The sequence below is a fragment of the Anabrus simplex genome, chromosome 4 (genome assembly GCF_040414725.1).
Source record: "Anabrus simplex isolate iqAnaSimp1 chromosome 4, ASM4041472v1, whole genome shotgun sequence".
Classification (NCBI taxonomy): Eukaryota; Metazoa; Arthropoda; class Insecta; order Orthoptera; family Tettigoniidae; genus Anabrus; species Anabrus simplex.
In genome coordinates, this window is record NC_090268.1 from 122,251,238 (window position 1) to 122,276,768 (window position 25,531).

Here is a 25,531-nt window from a genome sequence, read left to right on the forward strand (position 1 = left end):
TGTGTTCTCGATGTGACAGGTTTCGTGCATTCGTGAATTATGGTGACATCATATCTTACAGAGATGTTACCGTATGGGAAGTGCATACGTCCAATGCACTCTTTCTTCAGAACTCTAGTAACCAAACCATCTTTACAGATTTTGTACCAACTCATATACTTCTTTGTTTTAGACTTCAGTCTCCTGCTATATCATTTGGTATTCCACAGTCTTTAAGCTGCTGAAGACTACTCTGAGTTACTGTTGCTGTGTAGTGAGTCACTCTGTATGTACTGGCTTCGAAAAAGTACAGAATAGGCCCTAATCATGTCATTCAATTGAGTTTTTATATAGACTTATTTATTTTGATCAGTCAAGGCAATCATGAACTCGATAGAATCAATATTAAAAAATGACATCTTTACATGCCAACAGTGCAGTTAGGTGAGTGACGAGTATTTTACTTAATACGTTATAATAGAAATGTATTTATTTCTGTTTTCTCCATTTGGAGGCTGCCAAAAAGACAAAAGCTTACATAAAAAATGGATTGACAACTACACAGATAATGCAAAATATATTGTCTATAAAGGATTAGTCTCAAATTTTGCGAAGACCCAATTTTCTACCTCACTAACCGCCACTGGAAATAACTGAAAACAATATAAAGCTGAATGTAAATAAGTAAATGTAAAATGTAGCTGTAAATTGAAAATATTTAACCCCGTATCTCCTTATGCTATCTTCTCAAACCTTAGGTTTCCTATCTCAAAATGTTCAGTAGAGTATCCCCTGTTTCCTGTTTAATTTTTGTATGCATTTACTGAAATATGCAGAAAATCTACTTGAATGTTGGCAACACTTTTCAATACAGATGCATAAACTGCATTTCCTTTCATCCTGACCTTCTGTAGACTGTTATGATCGGATTAAACATTACCCAGTCCCTTTCATAATTTTGCTCTTTGTAACGGACAAAACAGATATTAAAAAATTATCTACATTTCCAAGATATTCATATTATAACATGGGCACAAGGTAACGTAACAACTTGAGATCAAAACTAGTGATATTGTTCGGCACGATAAGTTAACACCTAAAAATAAACTGAATTTCGTTGACCACTTCCAAACCAAAAAGAAATCAATCAATGATATGCATTTAGGCCTGTCGCCCAGATGGCAGATTTCCTATCAACTGTTCATCTAACCTTTTCTTAAACGTTTTCAAAGAACTTGGAAATTTAGTGAACATTTCTCTTGATAAATTATTCCAATGTCCCACTCCCCTTCCTATAAATGGATATTTGCCCTGCTCTGTCTTCTTGAATTCCAACTTTATCTTAATTTAATGTTCCTACTTTTAAAAGCTCTGCTTAAGTCTGTTATACAGTAAACCTCAATACTTGAGATAAGATCGAGGCAATATCTGTAAAAAATACAAATTCTAACCAAAGAGGTGAGAAAGAAAATAAATTAACCAAAGACTTTATTCATACTTACCGGGCAAGTTGGCCGTAGGTGTGCAGCTGTGAGCTTGCATCCGGGAGAAAGTGGGTTCGAATCCCACTGTCGGCAGCCCTGAAGATGGTTTTCTGTGGTTTTCCATTTTCACACCAGGCAAATGCTGCGGCTATACCTTAATTAAGGCCACGGCCGCTTCCTCCCAACTCCTAGGCCTTTCCTATCCCACCGTCGCCATAAGACCTGTGTCGGTGCGACGTAAAGCCACTAACAAAGAAAAAAACAAAAAAAAAACATTATTATTAATACTTCTTCGAGGATCGACTATAATAAATATATTTTTGTACCAAAGCAGTCCACAGACATATTTATATCTTCAGTTTAAGAACATGTTTAAAATTCTATATCTAGAAGCTGCTTGAAGAAAGTTATCCATACTTGCTGTAAGATGATAAATTCTCTTTAATACCTTAATTACAGTATAGGAACATGAGAAAATTTCAGACATACTGTTATAATGAACAAATAAAACGAGAGAACTTGAAGGACTGGAAGGAAGAAAAACTGAAAGAAAGTCTGAAACCAGTCGGTATAAAGCACAGAAAGAGTTTTCTCAAGTTCTTCTTCCAACCAAGTTTAAACTACAGAAACTCAATTCAAAATTGTCAAAATTGTTTCCAAATCAATTTTCTTGAAGCTCCATTTCTTATTATTTGCAGAGCTACCAGCAAAAGAGAGGGGTAAATTGTTAAAAAAAAATATGCTTTAAACATTAGTTTTAAATAAGTTTCTTCTTTACTACAAGGAATTAAACTAGTTCCTCTTTCAACCAGGAATATACCTGTAATCTAGAATTAGCCCCTTTTATTTCAAATTATGATTTTGAGAGTTCATGCAACAGACCTGTGATACACTAAAACAGTGCTTTCATTATCATTTGTTGAATGATCAAATGATGATAATAGGATTGTTCGACATGAGATTCATCCTATCAAACTATATAACACCATTGTATCAGAAAAAGATCATCATTTTGCTTCCCAGAACTGGTCTTCAAATCAATACATACATACATACATTATCATTATAGACTGTTATGCCTTTCAGCGTTCAGTCTGCAAGCCTCTGAGAATTTACTAAACGTCGCCACAATCCTCGATTTGTCACTAGTGTTGTGGCTTCATTTAGTTCTATACCTCTTATCTTTAAATCGTTAGAAACCGAATCTAACCATCGTCGTCTTGGTCTACCTCTACTTCTCTTACCCTCCATAACAGAGTCCATTATTCTCCTAGGTAACCTATCCTCCTCCATTCGCCTCACATGACCCCACCACCGAAGCCGGTTTATGCGTACAGCTTCATCCATCGAGTTCATTCCTAAATTAGCCTTTATCTCCTCATTCCGAGTTCCCTCCTGCCATTGTTCCCACCTGTTTGTACCAGCGATCATTCTTGCTACATTCATGTCTGTTACTTCTAACTTATGAATAAGATATCCTGAGTCCACCCAGCTTTCGCTCCCATAAAGCAAAGTTGGTCTGAAAACAGACCGATGTAAAGATAGTTTTGTCTGGGAGCTGACTTCCTTCTTACAGAATACTGCTGATCGCAACTGCGAGCTCACTGCATTAGCTTTACTACACCTTGATTCAATCTCACTTACTATATTACCATCCTGGGAAAACACACAACCTAAATACTTGAAATTATCGACCTGTTCTAGCTTTGTATCACCAATCTGACATTCAGTTCTGTTGGATTTCTTACCTACTGACATCAATTTAGTCTTCGAGAGGCTAATTTTCATACCATACTCATTGCACCTATTTTCAAGTTCCAAGATGTTAGACTGCAGGCTTTCGGCACAGTCTGCCATTAAGACCAAGTCGTCAGCATAGGCCAGGCTGCTTACTACATTTCCACCTAACTGAATCCCTCCCTGCCATTTTATACCTTTCAGCATATGATCCATGTAAACTACAAACAGCAAAGGTGAAAGATTACAGCCTTGTCTAAAAGTACCCTGAACCAAGAACTCATTCTACCATCAATTCTCACTGAAGCCCAATTGTCAACATAAATGGCTTTGACTGATTTTAATAATCTACCTTTAATTCCATAGTCCCCCAGTATAGCGAACATCTTTTCCCTCGGTACCCTGCCATACGCTTTCTCTAGATCTACGAAACAAACACAACTGCCTATTCCTCTCGTAGCATTTTTCAATTACCTGGCGCATACTGAAAATCTGATCCTGACAGCCTCTCTGTGGTCTGAAACCACACTGGTTGTCATCCAACTTCCTCTCAACGACTGATCGCACCCTCCCTTCCAAGATGCCTGTGAATACTTTGCCTGGTATACTAATCAATGAGATACCTCGATAGTTGTTGTAATCCTTCCTGTTCCCTTGCTTATAGATAGGTACAATTACTGCTTTTGTCCAATCTGAAGGTACCTTACCAACACTCCACGCTAATTTGACTACTCTATGAAGCCATTTCATCCCTGACTTCCCACTATACTTCACCATTTCAGGTCTAATTTCATCTATTCCTGCTGCCTTATGAAAATGGAGTTTATTTATCATCCTTTCCACTTCCTCAAGCATAATTTCACCAATATTTTCCTCCTCCCCATGAGCTTGGCTGTTCACAACACCAGCAGGATGATTTCCTTTTACATTGAGAAGATGTTCAAAATATTCCCTCCACCTCTCCAGTGATTCCCTGGGATCTGTTATGAGTTCACCTGAATTACTCAAAACACTGTTCATTTCCTTTTTCCCTCCCTTCCTAAGATTTTTTATTACTGTCCAGAAAGGTTTCCCTGCTGCTTGACCTAGCCTTTCCAGGTTATTACCAAAATCTTCCCATGACTTCTTTTTGGAATCAACAACTATTTGTTTCGCTCTGTTTCTTTCATCTACGTACAAATCCCTGTCTGCCTCGGCCCTTGTTTGGAGCCATTTCTGATAAGCCTTCTTTTTTACGTTTACAGGCTGCTCTCACTTCATCATTCCACCAAGATGTTCGCCTTTTCCCATCTTTACACACAGTTGTTCCTAGGCATTCCCTTGCTGTTTCTACTACAGCATCCCTGTATGCCACCCATTCACTTTCTATATCCTGAACCTGCTTACTGTCTACTGTTCGAAACTTCTCACTAATCATATCCATGTACTTCTGTCTAATTTCCTCGTCCTGGAGATTTTCAACCCTTATTCGTTTGCAGACAGATTTCACTTTCTCTACCCTAGGTCTAGAGATACTTAGTTCACTACAGATCAGATAATGGTCTGTATCATCGAAAAATCCCCGAAAAACTCGTACATTCCTAAAAGATTTCCTGAATTCAAAGGCTGTTAAGATATAGTCTATTATGGATCTGGTACCCCTAGCCTCCCATGTGTAGCGGTGAATAGCCTTATGCTTGAAGAATGTATTCGTAACAGCTAAACCCATACTAGCACAGAAGTCCAGCAAACGCTTCCCATTCCCATTAGCTTCCGTATCTTCCCCACATTTACCAATCACCCTTTCGTATCCTTCAGTTCTATTCCCAACTCTCACATTGAAATCGCCCATTAGCACTATTCTATCCTTGCTGTTGACCCTGACCACGATGTCACTCAATGCTTCATAAAACTTGTCAACTTCATCCTCATCTGCACCCTCACATGGTGAATACACGGACACAATTCTTGTCCTAATTCCTCCCACTGACAAATCTACCCACATCATTCGCTCACTTACGTGCCTAACAGAAACTATGTTGCGTGCAATGGTATTCCTGATAAAGACCCCTACCCCAGACTCTGCCCTTCCTTTTCTAACACCCGTCTAGTACACTTTATAATCTCCTATCTCTTCCTCCTTATCTCCCCTTACCCGAATATCACTTACTCCTAGCACATCCAGATACATCCTCTTTGCTGACTCAGCAAGTTCTACCTTCTTTCTTCCATAAGCCCCATTAATATTGATAGCTCCCCATCGAATTCCATTTCGTTCGCCAAGTTGTTTCCAAGGAGTCCCTCGCCTGTCAAATGGGAGTGGGACTCCATTACTCCCATAGGTCCGAGGCTTGCTTAAAGTGTTCTGAGCTCGGTAAATTCATGAAGCAGGATGCTGCCCTACTTGCACATAGTCCAAGTGAGGATCTCTCCTCTAACGGGTTATGGACCACCGGTGAATTGTGTAGTCCTAGCCGCCTGAGCACAAGGAGGGCCACGACTCAGAATATGTCCGAGATGCCCACTCCCATTCCATAGCAACTGGTATCCCGACTCTCAGGACCACTTACTAGGCCACTCAGCCGTTGCCCATGGTTCACGAACTAGGACGTGACTACAGTAACCCACAAACATGAACCATCAATAACTTCAGAATATTCCTACAGAGAGCTATTTGCCATTTACATCTTCAATTAAAACATCTAACCATTTTATGTTACTTGAAATCATCATTGTAAAGGTATATTTCATACACTCACAATGTCAACCAACTTGAATTTATCTATGTAAAAAAAATATAGTCTTGTCTGTAGTCTCAAATATTTGCCTTATACTTTGCTTGTACATTATGAAGGTGGCAATAATCAACCTCATATCACTGAGTAGAAAGTCAGAAGAGGTAGCTGGTTTCATGAAGAAGTAGAATATAGCTATAATGGAATTGGGTGAGGTTAACTGGAGAGGAAAAGGAAAGAAGTTGAGTAAGAGATACACACTCTACTGGAGTGGAGGACATAAGGCAAGGACTGGAGTAGGGATACTAACCAACAAGGTCTTAGGTGAGTATGTAGATGAAGTGGACTACAAAGTGATAGAATAATCAAGATACAGTTAAGGTCAGAGAATGGAGTAAAGGATTTCATCCAAGTGTATGCAATCTAGACTAGGATGCAAAGAAGAAGATGATATGGACAAATTCCAGGAGACAATGGAGAGAGAGAGAGAGAGAGAGAGAGATATAAAGGATGTGGAAGTGACTGTCACGGGAGTTTTTAATGCAATGGTGGGATGCAACACACAAAGAAATGCAACAAGTAATTGAACCTTTTGGATATAGAAATAGGAAGAGAGGTTGGTACATTTTTGTGTGAGAAATGGGTTAAATGTGGAAAAAACAGGTTTGGGAAAAGAATAGGAGAAAAATTACAAGATATGGATGGGGAAACATAGGGACAAAGGCAGTAATTGATTACTTATTGGTGAAAAGAGCAAATAGTAGACAGTTGTTAGATGTAACAACCTTGCCAGAACTTACCTTTGATGGAGACCATAGAGTGGTAGCATGAATAAAAGTAGGAAAAATAGTGAAAATGAAATAAATAAGAAAGAAGAAAATAAAAGTATGGCAATTAAAAAATAAGTAACAGGAAAATTCTAATATATATTGCAACAACACATGGAAAAGCTTTTCGACAGAATGGAGAGTGATAAACTTAGATGGTTTGAACAAGTTAAGAGGATGGAGGAGGGAAGGATGCCAAAGTGGATGATGGAGACCCAGACTGAAGGAGGGAGGGCAAGAGGGAGAACCAAACTACTTTGTCTACTAACAATGAAGAGGTCATGTTTGACGCTCTCTGGCATAACCCTCAAACTAGCACACAGGCCACTGCATAGGAAATAAACATCAGCCGAGTGTCTGTTATGCAGATATTGCATACCCACCGGTTTCACCCGTACCATCTGCACTTACACCAGGAGCTCCATGGTCATGATTTCGATGCCCGGGTGGCGTTCTGTCAATGGATCCTACAGCATGTGGACAATGATTCTGCTTTTCTAGCGATTCTCTTATTTACGGACGCAGCACAATTCCACAACAAGGGAACCGTTATCTTCATTTATCAGTTTCATTTTCCGTATTGACAGTTATCGTATGTTATAGACAAGAAAGTTTCCACCTTTTCAATACAAATTTATTTATATAAAATTCAATCTACAGTACCGGTTTCGACATTTTTACATACGGTCATCCTCAGCTGTACACTATTACCCTCACATATGTCAAGTTTTATTGATTTGCTTTGTCCATGATAAAAGTCATGATATAGAGTATGTCTTACGTTCCAATTGGGCATACTTAAAGTTAAAAGTGACTATATATACAATCTAAAATGACTGTGGATGAATCTTTTTAGGCCTAAAAATCGTGTAGGTGAATTATTATTAAATATACAGGTACATTATCATTTTAAAATATGTGGTACATGTTGAATGACATGTTAAAATATACAGTTCATGTTAAAATCTATTACAATAAATAGGAACACTTTGTTAAATTGAGTTTGGCATTTTGCATTCGTCGAATTTTCTTGATATTCCAGTGTGAATGGAGAATGTCTGTATTTCTTTTGTGAGCGGTGCTCTTATTTTAGTTCTACTATAAATTGTGCTCATTCATTAGTTTGATTGATGGACTTCTTCAATTATTGATAACAAGTTTGATGTATGGCCAGAGGTAGTTATGTGCAGCTGTGGTCAAATATTGCCAGAAGTATTGGATCTAGTATATTTTTCGGTAAGTGTCAAATGCAGAATGGTGGGTCTTTTCTGGTCTATAGTTGCTGATATGTGTCTGTAAGAAACGAAAGGTAGAATTAAGAATTTATGATCTGAGGAATGCTTCATTCATTTTGTACCATTAGGGGCCGATGACCTCGATGTTAGGCCCCTTTAAACAACAAGCATCATCATTATCATCATATGAGGTACCCATAATGAATTAATAGTGACGCTCACGATTCCTGCTGTCTTCTAGCCCATAAACACACACACATCTCGTTATATTAACCCGGTTTAGGGAGAGGGACCGATGTCTTTCAGAATTGTATTAAATGTGAAGGGGATACATAAAACTGGATCGCAAGGGGCTGGTGGACCACCCGGTATTATACAGTAACAAAGAAGTAAAGAGATTAAGAAAGAGGTGCAGATTGGAAAGAAATAGAGTAGAAATGGCTGTGGAAGTAAGGAGAAATTGAAGGAACTTACTAGGAAATTGAATCTAGCAAAGAAGTCAGCTGATGGCAAGCATAATTGGCAGTCATACAAATTTTAATGAAAAATGGGAGAGTATGTACAGATACTTTAAGGCAGAAACAGGTTCCAAGAAGAACATTCCAGGAATCATTAATGAACAAGCGGAGTGTGTATGCAAGAATCTTCAAAAGGCAGAAAAATTCAGTCAGCAGTATGTAAAGATTGTTGGTTACAAGAATAATGTCCAGATAGAGGAGGTGACTAATACTAAAGAAGTATCAAAATTTACCTATGATAACGACATTTGCAATAAGATACAAAGGTTGAAAATTAAAAAAGCAGCTGGAATTGATAAGATTTCTGGGGATATACTAAATACACCTACTTGAACTGGCGACCTCCGTTGTCGATACAGAGCTGCACGCGATGTTGTAAGGACCGTCTGGCCCGTTGTGTCCCCTTCAAATTTGGCCTACAATAAACATTTTATTGTATGTGGAAATGGGATGTCATCATACTTTCATTAAGGGTGATATATTACAAGTTTATGCCAACACAGTCGTGTCTTCATAGAGAGAACCAGTTTGGACAGGCAGGGAGCACAGTATTCATTTTTCAATCGACCGGCCAACTGAGTCATGTGACCTACTGAGAAACTTTCAAGGTCGCTCTAATTAGCAGCGCGTGTGGAATATTCTGGAGACAGTAATATCTAGAATTATGAGAACCTATCAGGTGGAAGTACGATGTCCAATTAAGAGACGACATAGAGACACACCCACCCGGTGTAAATGCTTAAATACCTGTTTTGGGAATAAACGCTCTCTTATCTCTTATCTTCTGGTAGCGAGTGAAGCAGCTTTTCGAGAACTAAGTTTCACACTGTTCTTCGATACATTCCACGTGGTTGTGTGTGAGAACACAGTCTGAAGTTTTTGTGTCAGTTTCAGCTCTTATCCAGTCAAGAGAGAAGAGGACTTCTACGAGTTCGATAATCTTCGCCAGGATGTTTCACCCATCGTTCGAAGGAGCAATCTGCAGGACTATGGATATCGACTTTGCTGTCAACATGAAGAATTAAGATGTAGGCATTATCTAACATGGGGGAGATAGCGACTGGAAGCAGATTGCCATGTGAGCAGATTCAGTCACCAACGGAGAGATCCACTTTCATCAGAAATTTAAGTACCATTTTATAATGATTTTTCTGTTCATCTATGTAGAAATAATACTTATTCATTAATGGTAGTATTTCTATTAGATTAGAAAATGTTGACAATATTTCCATTCTACTTTCCTACGGGTAATGGTAGTGTTGTTATGTTGTGAGTGTATGATTTGTTGGACTCTATTAGTGTAGTTAGACTGTGTGTGTCTTCTAATATGATTCTGAATGTCCCGCTGATAGCTAAAAGTGCTATTTAAAAATCATAAACCTCACCGATAAAAAATTATTGTTTTTGAGAGTATTTTCAAATGTTTGAACTCGTGTGGGACAAAATTACGTCACATTTAACATGTTGAATTTCAGAGTAAATTTCATCTCACGTATTTTCAATGAATTTTATGCAAGTTAGTGTCATCAGATTCAGTGTAGAATTCAGATTTTTGTGAAACTGATATCCAGCACTAATAATAATAATAATAATAATAATAAAACTGTAGATCGGGTTAAACTAAAAGTTAAGGGTCATGAGTTATAAATGTTACTTGTTCTTATTGTGTAATGTTTGATGTGTGCTCTATTAAGTGGAATATAAGCCTGGAATACGGCAGAATCCTAAGGGATTTATTATATAGTTTACTTGGGATGTATGTGTCTAGTGAACAATGTCTTCTGCAAATTTTGGAGCACGTGTTAAATGATGTGAGTAAGATTTAAAATTAATAATTTTATCGTGACTCATGAACCACAGGTTCGATGGTGTTAATGTTTAACCTATACTTACGTGCGTGTTGTAGTCTACCATTATTCTGAATATTGAACCGCTGATATTCTTGATGATCAACGTTGTGAGAACTCTGCTATTTCTGAATAAGTGATTGCCCACATTTAATCACATTTCTGTGAGGGTCGTGAATGATATTTACCCGATACCATCATCTTAGAATTCCATGTGTAAGAGAGTAAAAATCAGAACTAAATAATCAAATTCCAGAATCCGATTATAATATATGTAAATAATAATCGTGTATCATTTGTGTGATTGTGGAGTGAGTGTAGTAGTTAATTACATTTTTATGCGATTTATTAAAATGTGGTTCTGACCTGGCCACGTGTTCACCATGTTGGGCCCAGGTTATTTCCAGCATTGTTTGTGATGATTTATTTTGAGATGGTTAAAACCTTTAGTAAGTTTTATTTACAATTTATGTAAAAGTAACATTAAGGTACCAGCCAAAAATGAATAAGTTCGTTATATTTCAATCGTATGGGCAAGGTACCCAAAATTTGTAAAGATTGTTAATTTCATTTTTTAGGCGTCAGATAACGTGAATTGATTGATGTCACTTATTATTCAGAGCAGTTTAGTAGGAGTTTTGTGAAAATAACAATTCTTGAGAATGTATTTTAATGGTGACAAAGTCTTGAATAGACATGCTTCAGTAAATTTATATAATGGAATATTTCAAAAGCATAGTTCAGTGAAACTCACGCTAGATAAACGTAATAATGTTATTGGAATTAATCCACGAGAAGGACGACAATGTTATAATATTTCTGATGGTATTTTTGAAAGTTAATGACGCCACAATTAATTAATTTCTTCATAAAATGTAAACTTTCTTTTTGTAGACACTATCACGATAGCATACGATAGTATTCAACAGCTTAGGACAGTCTAGGATAGCCTAGGATGGCAAAGGATAATTTATGAGCCATGGAAAGCTTATTGCTATTTAATTTTTTTGAAATTTGTTAATAATCCAACCATTATTAAGAGGAGGTTCTCCCAGCATAATTTTTTATTTATTCAAGCCAGATGTGGGCTAATGGATATTTATTGTATATTTCAGTTAAATTCAAGCTTTGATATGAGTGGAGAACAAAGGTGTAACATATCAGGCAACTTGTGGAGAAGAATTTTGAACAAAATCCATCAAGATTTATTTGTTAACTAGCGAATGTACCCGTGCTTCGCTACGGTATTCTACACTGTATTCGAATATCGAAGTAAATAGTGTACATGCAGTAAGTAAGATTGTTTTAAAATTGCATGTCTCTTAGCGTTATCCGAGAAAGAGCAAGGGGAGGTCCCCGTACGTTGTTTCCAATGTAAAGTGTTTGTTACGGATTTGTGATATAACGGCAACCTCACTTGCCTACTGCGATTCACAATCGAGTTGGGAAGTTTACATTATAATTGCAGGCCCCATTGCTTACTACGCGGAGAGAATCGATTTGGGGAGTTTTCGTTAAATTGGCAGCCCCCCTTTCCTACTTCCAGACAGATTACAGTTGAGGAGTTCTTATTATAATGGCAGGCAATTACCCTACTATCACTCAAAATTGAGTTGTGCAGTTATCATTATAATGCCAGGCCCATTTTCCTACTGCCAGCCAGCTTACTGCCAGTCACACCAAGTTGGTGAGTTTCCATCAAAATAACAGGCCACTATGCCTGATGCCAGTCACATTTTAGATGAGGACATTTCTTTATAATGGCGGGCACCCTTGCTTACTGCCAAACACAGTAGGGTAGGGGAGTTTTAAACAAAACTGCATGCTCACTTGCCTTCTGCAAGTCAAATCGAGAAGTGAACTATTCATTACAATTGTAGGCCTTGCTTACTAATGACAGTTACACAGGAGTTGGAGAATGACACCTTTCCTACTGCCAGTCAAAGTTGGTGTGGAATTCTTGATTACAATAGCAGACCCACCCTTTCTTGATCGCTACAAATCGACATCAGTGAATATATATAGATCGACATACGAAAGTATATGCATGTTTACAATATTGAAGACCTTCATTTACAGATTAACTGCTACTAAACGTACGTCATATCGACAAAGGATTATACCATAAGACACGCCGGATTTAGTGACCTAAATGGCTGGTCCTGTGATATGTCATCTATTCTTGGGTCAGATTGAGTTAGAAACGTGGAACAGGGTAAAGGTTTTGTAAGATTATCTCACATTACATTACTTTTCGGATAATTATGTGACAGCTACATACATAGCATTTGGCTCACATATGGCTACTGGGTGGGCCAATTTTCGTGAAGAGTTTGATGATTCTCTATTTGATATAAGTAATTGAAAGTATGAATTATGCATGTGAAAATTCCAAATTGACTTAACATCGATTAATAGAGAAAAATCGAACGTAAAAGGGATACAGATACGGCAAAAGTCATAAGACCAAGGTTGTAGATCATTCCAAATTGAACGGAGATTGTGCAATCCGTTATGTGATAGGAATTTCCGAAGGTCTGCACCATCATTAAAATTGCCTACATATTTCGATATTCTTCGGGGATAAAAAGTGAAAAGTTTAATGATCTTGGATGTTTTCCGTTCGTTTCAGGCTAAAAAGTATAATTTTGACAAATTTCAATTATCTTCTTTTTCTTCTGGCAGATTATGCCGCAATCTGGATTTTGGGCGAGGCGGGAATAAGTTAGGACTTTCAGGAAACTAAACCAAAAATTATGGAGATGGTCATTATTACCCCTTAAACGGAAAGCTGTACGAAAATTTCGCCAAAATAGTCAGTGTAGAGGCACACAGTCGTTACGATTTGATTTATATAGATAAGGAATCTGCTCCATGTAAAACACCTTTTGGGCTTTGTCCGCTGGACTTAACCTGCAAAAGTGACCATTCATGATATCTCCCTTATTAATCCTCCTGATGAAAAATGCACATGAAAGTAAGGTTTAGAGGTGGAATTCCATCACGTTTGGTCGATTTACAGTCAGGTTGGTCTTGTTCTGTATATACTGTGGAAAAGTAAAATCACCATTTCGGTTCCCTATAAACCGCCAGTCCATTTCGGAACATGAAATGTTATTTACGTTTAAAACCTACGTTTGGACAGGTGGATGCTAAATATAAATTTTGGTTCGAATGTCTTCAGTAGTTTTCTAGTTGTAAGGAATACGCTTTACACGCACCCACCCGTGAGTTAAGTCTCCCTTATTAATCCTCGTATCGAAATGATGCTCACGAGAAAAAAAGGTTTAGAAATTAATTTCTACCAAGGTAGGTAGATTTCCATTAAGTTTGGTTGTGTATATTTTGTGGAAGTGCAAAATCACTGTTTGGGTTTCGTATAAACCCCCAGTCAGTTCAGGGATTTAGAAAGAATATTTGCCCTAAAACCTATCAAGGACAGGTGTATTCTAAATATGAGTCTTCTTGGAAATACATCCAGTAGTTTGTAGCACTCGCGTACATACGGCGTAATTAAGGAAGAAAATAATACAGTTAAGAAAGTCGAAAGTAATAGAAAATGGATAATAACTGAGGACGGCCGGATAACGACAAATATGTAAATGCCAAGTGAATGTATTGGAAAATCAAATGCCCCTCAATAAATTATGCTAGTGTGAGTTATGGATATAATAAAGTGGTAACAGAGAAGAAATTTAGGTCCAGTGATTCTTAGGTAAACAAATAATAAGAAGATGACTAATGGTGTTATTACTTAATCTATTCGAGGGCGGTTATAACATCCAACGATATTCCACCATTATCCCGCAGATAGGCCGATTCATGCCTCTCTTGCCTTCCACCCAAGGAACAACCATGAATTTAAAAGCATGATGAGGAAAATGGCAATACGTTACTTCCCTGCTGGCATAGAGTCAGAGACGTTGCCATGGTAACCAGTAGGTTCGTTGTCGGTCTGTTGGTCACTCAATGCAGAGCATAATACCAGCGGAAAATTGTAAATTTCTCCGTCATGTGAAGAGTAAGGTAAATTATGAACATAATGACAGTTGTTTATAATGAAGAGACGTTTCACGTACGGTAAACAAAGTTTACAGAAAATCAATAGTATAAGAGAAAATGGAGGAAAACCATTCTGGTTTCTCTATAAACCCCCCGTCTATTCAAAGATTTTAAAATGATATGCATATCGGAACCTTTCCCGGGATGAGTATACTCTAAATATGAAGTTTGGTTGAGATCTATCCAGCCGTTTCGACGTGATGGTGGAAAAACCATTCGGGTTTTCCTATAAACCCCCCGTGTATTCAAAGATTTAAAAACGATATGCATATCGAAACCTTCCCCGGAATGAGTATACTCTAAATATGAAGTTTGGTTGAGATCTATCCAGCCGTTTCGACGTGATGGTGGAACAGACAAACAAACAGACACGAAACGTAAAAACCACCGATTCGGTCTTGAGTTGACCTAAAACGGATAAATATCTGAAAAATTGGCAAAACAAAAGAAATTACAGACAGCGGACCCCCTACAATTTTATTTATATAGATTTTGTTAAATTTGTGGGTTTTTTGAGTGCTAGTTTTAAGAAATGTCAAACCTGTTGTTTTAAATGTTTTTTTTAATTGTTGTCAGTCCTTATATCCTAAATGCCCTTTAATAACAAGCAAGGCCCAACAGCGAACTGTCCACGACTGGGACTTTCGCTCTCAGGCTGAGCCGACCGGGAATAAAGGGCAACATCTCTGGTAAAATGGATCACCTACCAGTCACAATCAAGTTGGGGAGTTTTGATTATAATGGCAGACACTCTCCACCTGACTTCTTACATCCTCAGTGGTTTTCCCAACTGAAATCAATATAGTCATTACAATGACATCAGTACGAATGTCGCGATTAAAAGCAATGCTATAATATGAAATACTCGATCAAATGAAAAACCACACATTTTCTCACTTCTAACAAACAGTACTATGCTGCCGATCTGACAGTCAAAATTCTAGAGCTGGAATGACCAAGCCTCAGATAGCTGAGAACACTCCTCTGCTATTATTCTGTTGAGCTGTCCATACTGCTCATTCCGATCAGTGCCTCTGGGTAGGGATCAAATAGCTGGAATACTATGAAGAACCAGTGTGTTACATACCAGTAGTATCAGAAAATGGATGAACCAAAGGAATGGCATGCTAAAGAAGAAAGGTGTCAAACTCCCCAGCTATTTCCAGCCAATATTCAGGCAGGCTGTTATACTCGGTATACAGCAGTAATCCCACCTATCGGTGATAAGTGGTAGCAGAAGTGACAAAGAACATCACAACAAACATTCCATTATTGAATACTGCAAGGATTAAAAAAACATACCATCCAGATCTTTACGGGACAAGTGTTATGCAGTTAGTCTATAAAAACACGGAGCTTTCAGACACACACGAGTTTCTTACCTTTTTATGGCCACTCCTTGCCTTGCGGGTTATTTCCAGTGGCTCAATGGTCAACAATAGTTGATCAATTTTATGAGCTTTTGATATTGTAGACCTTCACATTTAGTTTCCTTTCGAATCTGAAATACCACTCGGCACGTTTAAACTGAATCAAACATCAATGATCAGAAATTGTATTCTCTGTAACTTTTGTTATGTAGTATTTTTCGATAGGAACACTTTATATCATGTCAGAAGCATACATAAGTTTAAAATTAAAGATAAGGAAAAATATAAAACATAATATAAATACTCCAATGGCGAAGAGCCACATTAAACTATGCGAGCCCAAAACCTTGCAACATCAAATGCACTTGGCTTCGCTTTAACCAGGTCTTCTGTTGTGCAGCTGAATGGGCATGAACTGCATTGCAGCAAATGGGCTGTGGTCTGCTCTTCTCCACATACACACAAGGTACTGTCCACTTCGAAACCCCATTTCTTCTGGTTTACCCTGCACCGCGTAACACCAGAGCGCAGTCTGTTCAGTGCTCTCCAATTCACCTAATCTGTGACATGGCCAGGAGGGAGTTCCTCTTTTGGGGTCATCCATTGACTGATCCTCGTATGTTGACTCCTGACGCGCCATTCTTGAATTCTCGCTTGCTGCGCTGTTCCTGCAAGTGTTTCGGTTACTCTCAAGAAGCTTTTCCTAGACTTAAGCCTCTGGCGTGGTGGCTCATATCCAAACAAAGGGTGGGCTTCCGATGTCAACACCTTTCTCTTTTCTTTCTTGGCTGCCACTTCACGGCGAATATCGGGAGGTGCTATCCCTGCAAGGCAATACACTTTTTCCAAAGGTGTAGGTCTCAAACATCCAGTAATAATGCGGCAGGTTTCGTTGAGTGCTACATCAACTACTTTGGTATGGCAAGGTTTGTACCACACTGGGCATGCGTATTCAGCTGCGGAATAGCAGAGCGAAAGGGCAGATGTCCTCACTGTGTCTGGTTGTGCTCCCCAAGATGTTCCAGTTAGCTTCCGCACAATATTGTTTCTAGCAGCCACTTTCTGCTTGATGTTCAAACAATGTTTTCTGTAGGTTAAGGCACGATCCAGAGTGACTCCGAGGTACTTTGGGGTAGGATTGTGTTGTAATGCTATGCCTTGCCAAGTGACCTTCAGAGTTCGGGAAGCTTCTCTGTTGTTTAGATGAAAAAACACAGGTTTGCGTCTTAGTTGGCTTTGGTGTTAGTTGATTCTTCTTGTAATAGCCAGCAAGAGTGTCTAGAGCTGTGGACAATGTTTGTTCAATCGCCTCGAAATTATCCCCCTGAGATGTGATGACACAATCATCAGCACAGATGAAACCATTTGTCCCGATAGGAACACTAACATAGGTATTTAAAAATTAAATTTTAGGCGCCTTCCCCTAAAGTACCATTTCATCCAGGGTGAATAACATTATTTATCACCTAGACTGTAGTTTCTAATTCCCCAATTCTACATGAAAATGAAAATGAAAACCTACAACCTGTTTTCCAGTCAGTGACCGGGTCAGGGATGTAATGAATGAAGCAGATATAGGCTGTTAGTACGATGGGGTCGCCACTCCCAAAGTGATTTATTAATGAATGATAGATACAACGAAAGGAGAATGGAGTGTGTTGCTGGAATGAAAGGTGACAGGGAAAACCGGATTACCCGGAGAAAAACCTGTCCCGCCTCCGCTTTGTCCAGCACAAATCTCACATGGAGTGACCGGGATTTGAACCACGGTATCCAGCGGTGAGAGGCCGACGCGCTGCCGTCTGAGCCACGGAGACTGTTCCCCAATTCTACATACCGATTTTAATTCAATTCTGTTTACCCATTTCCTCGTGACTTGACGTTGATATGGACTTAACGAGTGAATGGGCGTTGATGGGGCGAAAGTTGGCTATAATCAAAGCTACACTTCCCCGTATGGTGGCGTTTCACTTTAGTGTCGATAATATTATGAGATTTAACTTCCACCGAAAGCAATATTCTTATCTGTGGCAAAGTCATGCTCATGCTTAGCTATATTCCAGTAATGTGTAGGAAGACAAACAGCTGACTGACATTTGGCGCACGCACCAACAAATGACATTGATTGTGACAAGCAAAGAGTTGCATGAAAGATACTTCTATCTCCATTTTCGAACTAATACTGAAACTTTAAACAATGTCTAGTTAAACACCGGATGAACATTGTTTATACAATGGGAGATCGTGCTCAATTTAGCCATTGTTTAGGTACACGTTGTCAAAGGCTTAAAACTAGTCATCATTTCTGCAATCGGCCCATAAAGATAAAATCCCCCACCTAACCGGGAATCGAACCTGGGACCCTCTGAATCGAAGGGCACTACACTGACCATTCAGCTAGGGAGCCAGGAGTCTTAAAATTCAATTCTTACGTACACAAGAACCTTGTTTATCCAGCCCTCATAATCTCATTAATCCAGATCTCTGGCTTATCCGGATTGAAAATTATAAAATTTATTTTTAACTGTACAGTATCTTGTTTATGGCGTAGACTCTTCTTGAATGCCTTTTCTGCCAAGGATAGTCAAGGACAGGAACTGGAAGTAGTTTGGCCACTGTCTATCAAAGGTACCGTCCTGGATTTCCCCTGGAATTTAGAATGGGAACCGTGGAAAACCATTCCCAGGACGGCTGAGGTGGGATTCAAACCCACGCTCTTCTGAATGCAACGCACTAATAACTCACTGGTGGTGAATTCGAAAATGAAACCGGTGCTCCATCAGAAGAAACAATGACTCATGGAGAGGCAACAATGCAGCTGGACAAACTAATGGCCTATTTAGAATCCTTGACTGAAACCACATTGGCAGAACTGTTGTTAGTAAAACGTCTTCGTGATCGTGCTGCCTGCAAACGCTATACAAATGTAAAACAGGAAAAACTCACAGATTATTTTAGTGCATAAAACAGAGTCGTAAATGTATGAAAAGTATTCTTATACTTTTAGTACAATTGGAAAAGGTATTATTGTACAACTTATATTAATACAGTATATAACATGTACTGTATTTATTTTTATTTTTCCCGGATTATCCGGATTTTCAATAATCCAGATCAGTTCTGGTCGCATTTAATCCGGATAAACAAGGTTCTTGTGTACAAATTTCCATTATTGAATACTGCAAGGATTAAAAAACATACCATCCAGATCTTTACGGGAGAAGTGTTATATAGTCTATAAAAACACGGAGCTTTCAGACACACATGAGTTTCTTACCTTTTTATGGGCACTCCTTGCCTTGCGGGGTTATTTCCAGTGGCTCCCCGAGCCCAATTGGTTTTGGGAGGAATGAGAAATTCTCTGAAGTTAAAATGATACCATTATCAGCAAACTGTTAACTGCTCACTGAAAAGAGAGACAGGGAAGATGACAACCACCAATATGAGGATATAGCAAGTGAAATTTTAAACAAAAGAATGTCTAATAAGAAACAGATTTTTATTCCCTCCACAAACAAACATCAATAAATAAGTAATGCAGAAAATATAAGGAAATAACTGATGATGATTGTTGCTTAACCCATTAGTGCATAAAGTTAATTTTTTGTGTTTTATTTCAATTTATCTATACATTTCCACTCTTAATAATTCCAGAAACACGTTCCAACAATCAGAAAGTTCAAACACGTGATAGTTTTATTTACACTGGCCGTCCGATATATCGGACGCTATGCATTCAGGTCAGTACAACACTAGTTACTCAGCATTATATTGTACAATAATCTTGCAAGCTAGGTAGTGTTCGAGAGTTGGATTATCTTATCCAATTTACGCTGTAAAGTAGATCTACAATTTCCACTAAAGACTTATCACAATACTGTATATGCTATTTACGGTTATGTATTTACTGATTATGATATCCACAGAAGCATTTCAAGGTGAAGTCAAAACTGGTCAAGCTGATCCCTTCTTCGGATGCAACTATAGGACTTGGAACAGCTTTCATTGCGGTACAGACACTTTGCATTTTTTTTTTACGCTGTACCACCTTGATGCGCCGTTTCTCTCTGTTTGTAGTTCGTACCAGCAGTGACAACACTGTTGTCATTACAGTGCACCAGCAACGCACCACCAGAACTCCTGCAATCGTATGATCCTTTTCTTCTTTTTCCCGTCTGCATTCTCTGTATGGTTTTCTAGAAATGTCCCTGTTGCACTTATTCCCTTTGAAGCCAGATGTCTTACCAATTTCAGGAATGTAAAGTAGCTGTCAAAAAATATTGTATGCCCCATGTTTGATTCAGTTCCACCTGCAACAATGAGAGGTAGGACTTCACTTCCTCCCAGTCCAAATTATTTCAGCCTTTCATTTTACATTGCTGTATATACTTGGAAAGGTGGAAAGGTATCCTATAGCCATTGGCAGAGAAAGAACTCTAGCAGAATTTCACTATTTTGCACATCATCTGATTGGGGGGCTGGTGGAGGGGGAAGACAGAAAACAGCCAGTCACCAAATGAGATGCAGATTGTGATCTTGTCCACTTTGGAGTTGCTTCTTCTGTGTTACAATTTGACCTACTAATGCTTTTGAATTTTCTATCAGGAATATCGGAAACAGGGGTACTGGCCCAATCTTATGTAGGATGACTATTTTCCTATGACAGATTCATTTTGCACGGTTTTCTGGTTTCCATTTATCCTTCACTTTTTCATTTTTTTTTGTTTCAACATTTTTGTTTTCCAATTCGTTGAAGACTTAAGCTATTCTGAATCGAAAAATATATGAATGTTGCTGTAAAATTTTTTATTTTATATGGCTATTTAAATATGGAGGCATCATTCACCCATTAGCTAAAATAACATATCTGAAAGCAACATTAAAAAAAAATATTTACATATACTTTTCTTAAGAACCATTACACCAAGAGCAATCAAACCCGGTACACTTCTTTAAATGCCTTAAGCCCGCCTGGTGGCCACGATCATTAAGTGTTGTGTGTATACAATCCAACACCATAGTTAGCTGCTTCAAGTGGTGTTGGTGGGAAAAAATTTCACCCAGAATATTAGCTAACATGGTACGACAGGTAGGGGGTAGTATAGAGTTTCTTATCACCAGATTGTGTGTCAAAATCCTGGATTCAGTTTCAAACCTCGACACAGTGCGTGCTGCTCGGAGATGGGCCTCTTACGTGTGCGAATACGCCCGAAAGCTCGCTTGTGAACACCCAGCGATCTTGCGGGTGGGAGCGTCATATACCTTTGCAGTAGTATCCACCTGACAACACAGGTCCCCGCACAGCCGAATGCCAGGACATAATATTATTATATGTTTTTTTTATTTTTTTGCTATACTTAGTGCTCTGTATACGCTACGGGGTACGTGCTATTGCGGGTGACTGGAGCAAGGGAGTCCTAGTGCTCGGGCCTCAGTCATTCCGTATTAGGGATTGTCCAACATCGGACCCCGGGCAGTACCGGCTATGACCAGGTGGGTATTGCCTGGGCAGCTTGGTTCGGCTACAGAGACCCCTGATCAGAGTGGGTGGCATTCGGGGAGGATGGTTTCGGGCATGGCTTCGAAACGAAGTCGCCCATCCCAAGGTGGTCCCCCACCGAGGTCTTTAACTTTTGCTTCCCTGAGAGGTTCAACTCACTGAGAACATGCTCGGTGTGAAGGAATGGGATCCAGCTTCCCTAGGTTTCTGGTTGCTACCAGAACCAATGGGCACGATTTTAAGCTGGTAAAATCGATCCTTTTTAGTAGACACGTTGAAGGCATCTACGGCGAACTTGAGGATCTCAAGAAAATGCGCAAAGGTAGTTTGCTTTTGAAGACTCGTACAGCACAGCAAGCCGATCGGTTGCTTAAGTGCGACCACTTTGGCAAAATCCCCGTCAAAATGGATGGGCACAAATCCTTGAATCTGGTGTGCGGAGTCATCTTTCACCGCGACCTTATTTCGAACACCAACGGAGAGTTGATGGAAGACATGAAGAACCGTGGCGTGACACGCGTCCGGCGCATTACGAGCAAGGTCAAAGGTGAAGATGTTGCCACTGGTGCCTTCATTGTCTCTTTCAAGTTGTCAGTGTTACCAGAGAAAGTCAAGGTAACAACTTATCGTTGCGGTGTGAGGCCATACATCCTGCCTCCTATGCGATCAATGCCAGAGATTTGGACATATGGTATCTCATTGTTCGAATCAGTCTGTGTGCAGTACATGTGGAAGAGTAGCTCATGGCACGGAGGAGTGGACAACTCTGTATAAGTGCACTAACTGCTCTGGTCTTCATTCTCCTTGGGATCGGAACTGTCCGACATATCTGAGCAAGAAGAAGATCCAGGAGATCAAGACCCTGAATGGTCTTTCCTACCAGGAAGCGTGCCGTAAGTTTAATTCCACGAATACACCTGCCCGTGCCCTCGACTACAGCATGATAGCTCAGAGTCTTCCAGGTTCGTCTTTCATGACATCGTTACCCGTGTTGATCGCTGCACCCAACGTGGCTGTTGCTCCTGAGAGCAAAGTCCCAAAGAGTATAAGCTCGAACGGGGGGATCACCCTTCCTTCAACCACCAAGAAAGCTGGCACAGATAGGCGGGAAGGCTAAGTCTCCCCCCCCTTAAGAGGTCGGCAAAAGCTGTGCCCCAGCCAGCGGAAGCGGCATCGTCGACCAGGGCTGAGAAATTATATCCCAGCCCGTCTAAACTTACATCCAGACCCCGGAAAGCGTCGAAGTTCAGGGCGTCAGTCCCGCCATCTGTCAATGACGGGATGGACGTCGAGCTGTCATCTACATCTTCAAATGTAGAGTTTAAGAGCATCTTGTCGCTCATAACCTAACAATATGGCACTGTTACAGTGTAATGGTTATGACAGGCATCTTGCTGAGCTGCGTCAGCTGATTAGTGATTAGTAAGTACGACATTATCCTCAACGGGCGTCCGGTGGCATGGGTATTTTCGTTCGTTCTGATACCTTTAGCGAAGATTCCCCTACGAACTCCACAAGAAGCAGTTGCTGTGTGGACACCGCTGCATGTCATAACAACAGTGTGTAACATTTATTTTCCACCAGGCCAGTCTCGTTAACATAAATGATATCACTGATCTTATAGATCAGCTTCCTCCTCCTTCGGGGCTCTGAAACACCTTGCTCCGGGGGAAGGGAGTTGGAAACATTACTCAAAGAGCTGGATTTATGTATTTATACACAGGTGAACCAACTCACTTCAGTGTACGTTGCGGCACATAATCTTGCATAGACTTAAGCCTATGCAGCCGAGCGTTGGTTCCGCTGTTTCGGTGGAATACACAAGATGATCTCTGTGACAGTGACCCTTTTCCCATTATTCTTACTTTGTTGAAACAGAAATCCGTCGAGGCTCCTCCTCAATGGATTCTCAAACACGCTGATTGGTTAAAGTTCAAATCACTCGCTATCTTTAACTACGAGACCAGGCGGACTGTAGACGGCGACATAACTTATATAACACAAGTTATCCTTGCAGCTGCTGAGGAGTCCATTTCCTCCTTCTCAGGGACTCATCGCAGAACACTCGTTCCTTGGTGGAACAAAGAAATTGCAGCAGCTATCAAAGAACGCTGTCACAATAATAAACGATATCGTAGGCAGCCTACCTTCGTAACATTTAAAATACTCTACACTAAGGCGCGAGTTCTTATTCACCAAAGTAAGAAAGCTTTGTGGGAGAGATATGTGTCGTCTATGACGTCACATACTCGATCATCTCAACTGTGGACTAAACTTCGACGTATTTCGGGTATCCAAGGTTCATCTTCTGTACCGGGAATTTCCATTGCAGGCAGTATCGTCACTGAACCAATCTCGATTGCTAACCATTTACCTAGCCATTTCGCCAATGTGTCTGGTTCCGGGAATTACCATCATGATTTCCTCGCTCTGAAGCGGGAGGCAGAACGTTATCACCTTAGTTTTGCTACTCAAGCTTCAGAGGACTGTAACGTGCCCTTTACGGAGTGGGAACTCCGCAGCGCCTTAGTGCTTTGCAAGGATACTTCTCCTGGACCAGACAATATCCATAACGAGATGTTGAAACACCTTAGTGAGTATAGTCTATTATATCTCCTTCGAGTGTTCAATCGAATCTGGATAGAGGGTGAGTTTCCATCTCAGTGGCGAGAGGGAGTAGTCACTTTTGTCCGAATACCAATGTGGTTTTCGAGCTGCTCGACCACTGACCACCTGGAGAGTTCTATCCAGGATGCATTTCTCCATAAACAGCATTTGGTGGCTGTTTTCTTTGAATTTGAAAAGGCCTATGACACCACATGGCGATATGGTATCCTTTCAGTCCTGCATCAATGGAGATTCCGAGATAACTTGCCGGTATTTATTGCGAATTTTTTGTCCCTCCATCTATTCCATGTCCGAGTTGGGAGGGCATATTCGCAACACCATGTTCAAGAAAATGGAGTCCCACAGGGATCGATACTTAGTGTCACTCTGTTTGTGATTGCCATGAACAGTATTGTCGCTGCTGCTGGTTCAGCTGTAACACCGTCTCTATATGTGGATGATTTTGCTCTCCACTAAACCTCGCGTAATATGGCAGTTGCAGAGCGACAATTACAGCAAGCTATTAGGAGAGTGGAACAGTGTATCTTAGAACATGGCTTTCGGTTTTCCACTGCAAAGTCCTCTGTTGTCCATTTTTATTTTTTATTTTTTTTGCAACTTTCTCTTTACCCACAACCCGAGCTTTATTTAGGAAATGTTGTTCTTCCCGTTGTTGACACTTACCAATTTCTTGGGCGCCTTTTCGATAGCAAATTATCGTGGGAGCCACATGTGCGGCAATTAAAAGTAGAATGCACAAAGAAGCTGAATATCTTGAAGCTTCTTGGCAGCACTAATTGGGGTGCTGAACACACGGTGCTCCTACGATTCTATAGGGCACATATTTTATCCTGGCTAGACTACGGCAGTGCAGCGTATGGCTCAACAAGACCAAGCACCCTTGCGAAACAGAACAGCATCCACCACAGCGGGGTTAGGTTGGCGACGGGAGCTTTTCGTACAAGCCCTATTGCTAGCTTGCTCGCTGAGTCTGGTGTGCCGCCTTTACACCTGAGGCGCCAGCGGCTCCTTCTTTTGTATGCTGCAAATTTGCGACAGATGCCACTTCACCCAAGCTATCCTTGCGTATTCAACAATGGAAACTGTTGGCTGTACGCTGCTTGTCCTCGAGCAACGCGGCCGGTTGGAATACGCTTGGACAGCAGTCACAGATTGTTTCACGTACCTTCAGTTCCTTGCCTTGTCAGACAACCAAGTGGGGTACATCCGTGGGTATTATGACGACCTGAAATAATCCTGGATCTGCACACTGGCCCGAAAGAGAACACGGACCTTTAGATTTATCGGAGGCTCTTCCTGTCCGTTGTTGGCCAGTATCCAGGTTCAGTCGTCGTTTACATGGATGGCTTGAGAACAGACACGAAATTGGGCTGTGCGTTCGTTGTCGACAATGATAGGTTTCTTTTTTCTCTCCCAGAAACTTGTAGTGTGTGCACAGCAGAGCTCTATGCTGTCGGTGAAGCTCTGTGGTATGGAGAACTTCCCTTCGGGCCTCCCGGAGGAAAGCAATGGTATTATGTCGTCTTCGGATCAGCCACGGTATCCTGACGCACTCCCATCTAATTAAAGGAGAACCCCCTCCGGTGTGTACTTACGGCGATCATCTTACCGTGGTACACATCCTTACAGA

General features: G+C 40.1%; 1 long non-coding RNA gene across 6 annotated transcripts in view; it reads right to left on the bottom strand.

Moving 5' to 3' along the window:
• The window catches only part of LOC136871682 (uncharacterized), a 131,056-nt gene that overhangs the window by 39,823 nt on the left and 65,702 nt on the right, over window positions 1–25,531 (bottom strand). For all 6 annotated transcript variants that reach the window (XR_011018038.1, XR_011018036.1, XR_011018035.1 and 3 more), the window contains 2 exons: window positions 19,051–19,179; window positions 1,482–1,709 (listed from right to left, as the gene is read on the bottom strand). This is a non-coding gene — a long non-coding RNA (uncharacterized lncRNA). The remainder of the gene's footprint in view (window positions 1–1,481; window positions 1,710–19,050; window positions 19,180–25,531) is intronic.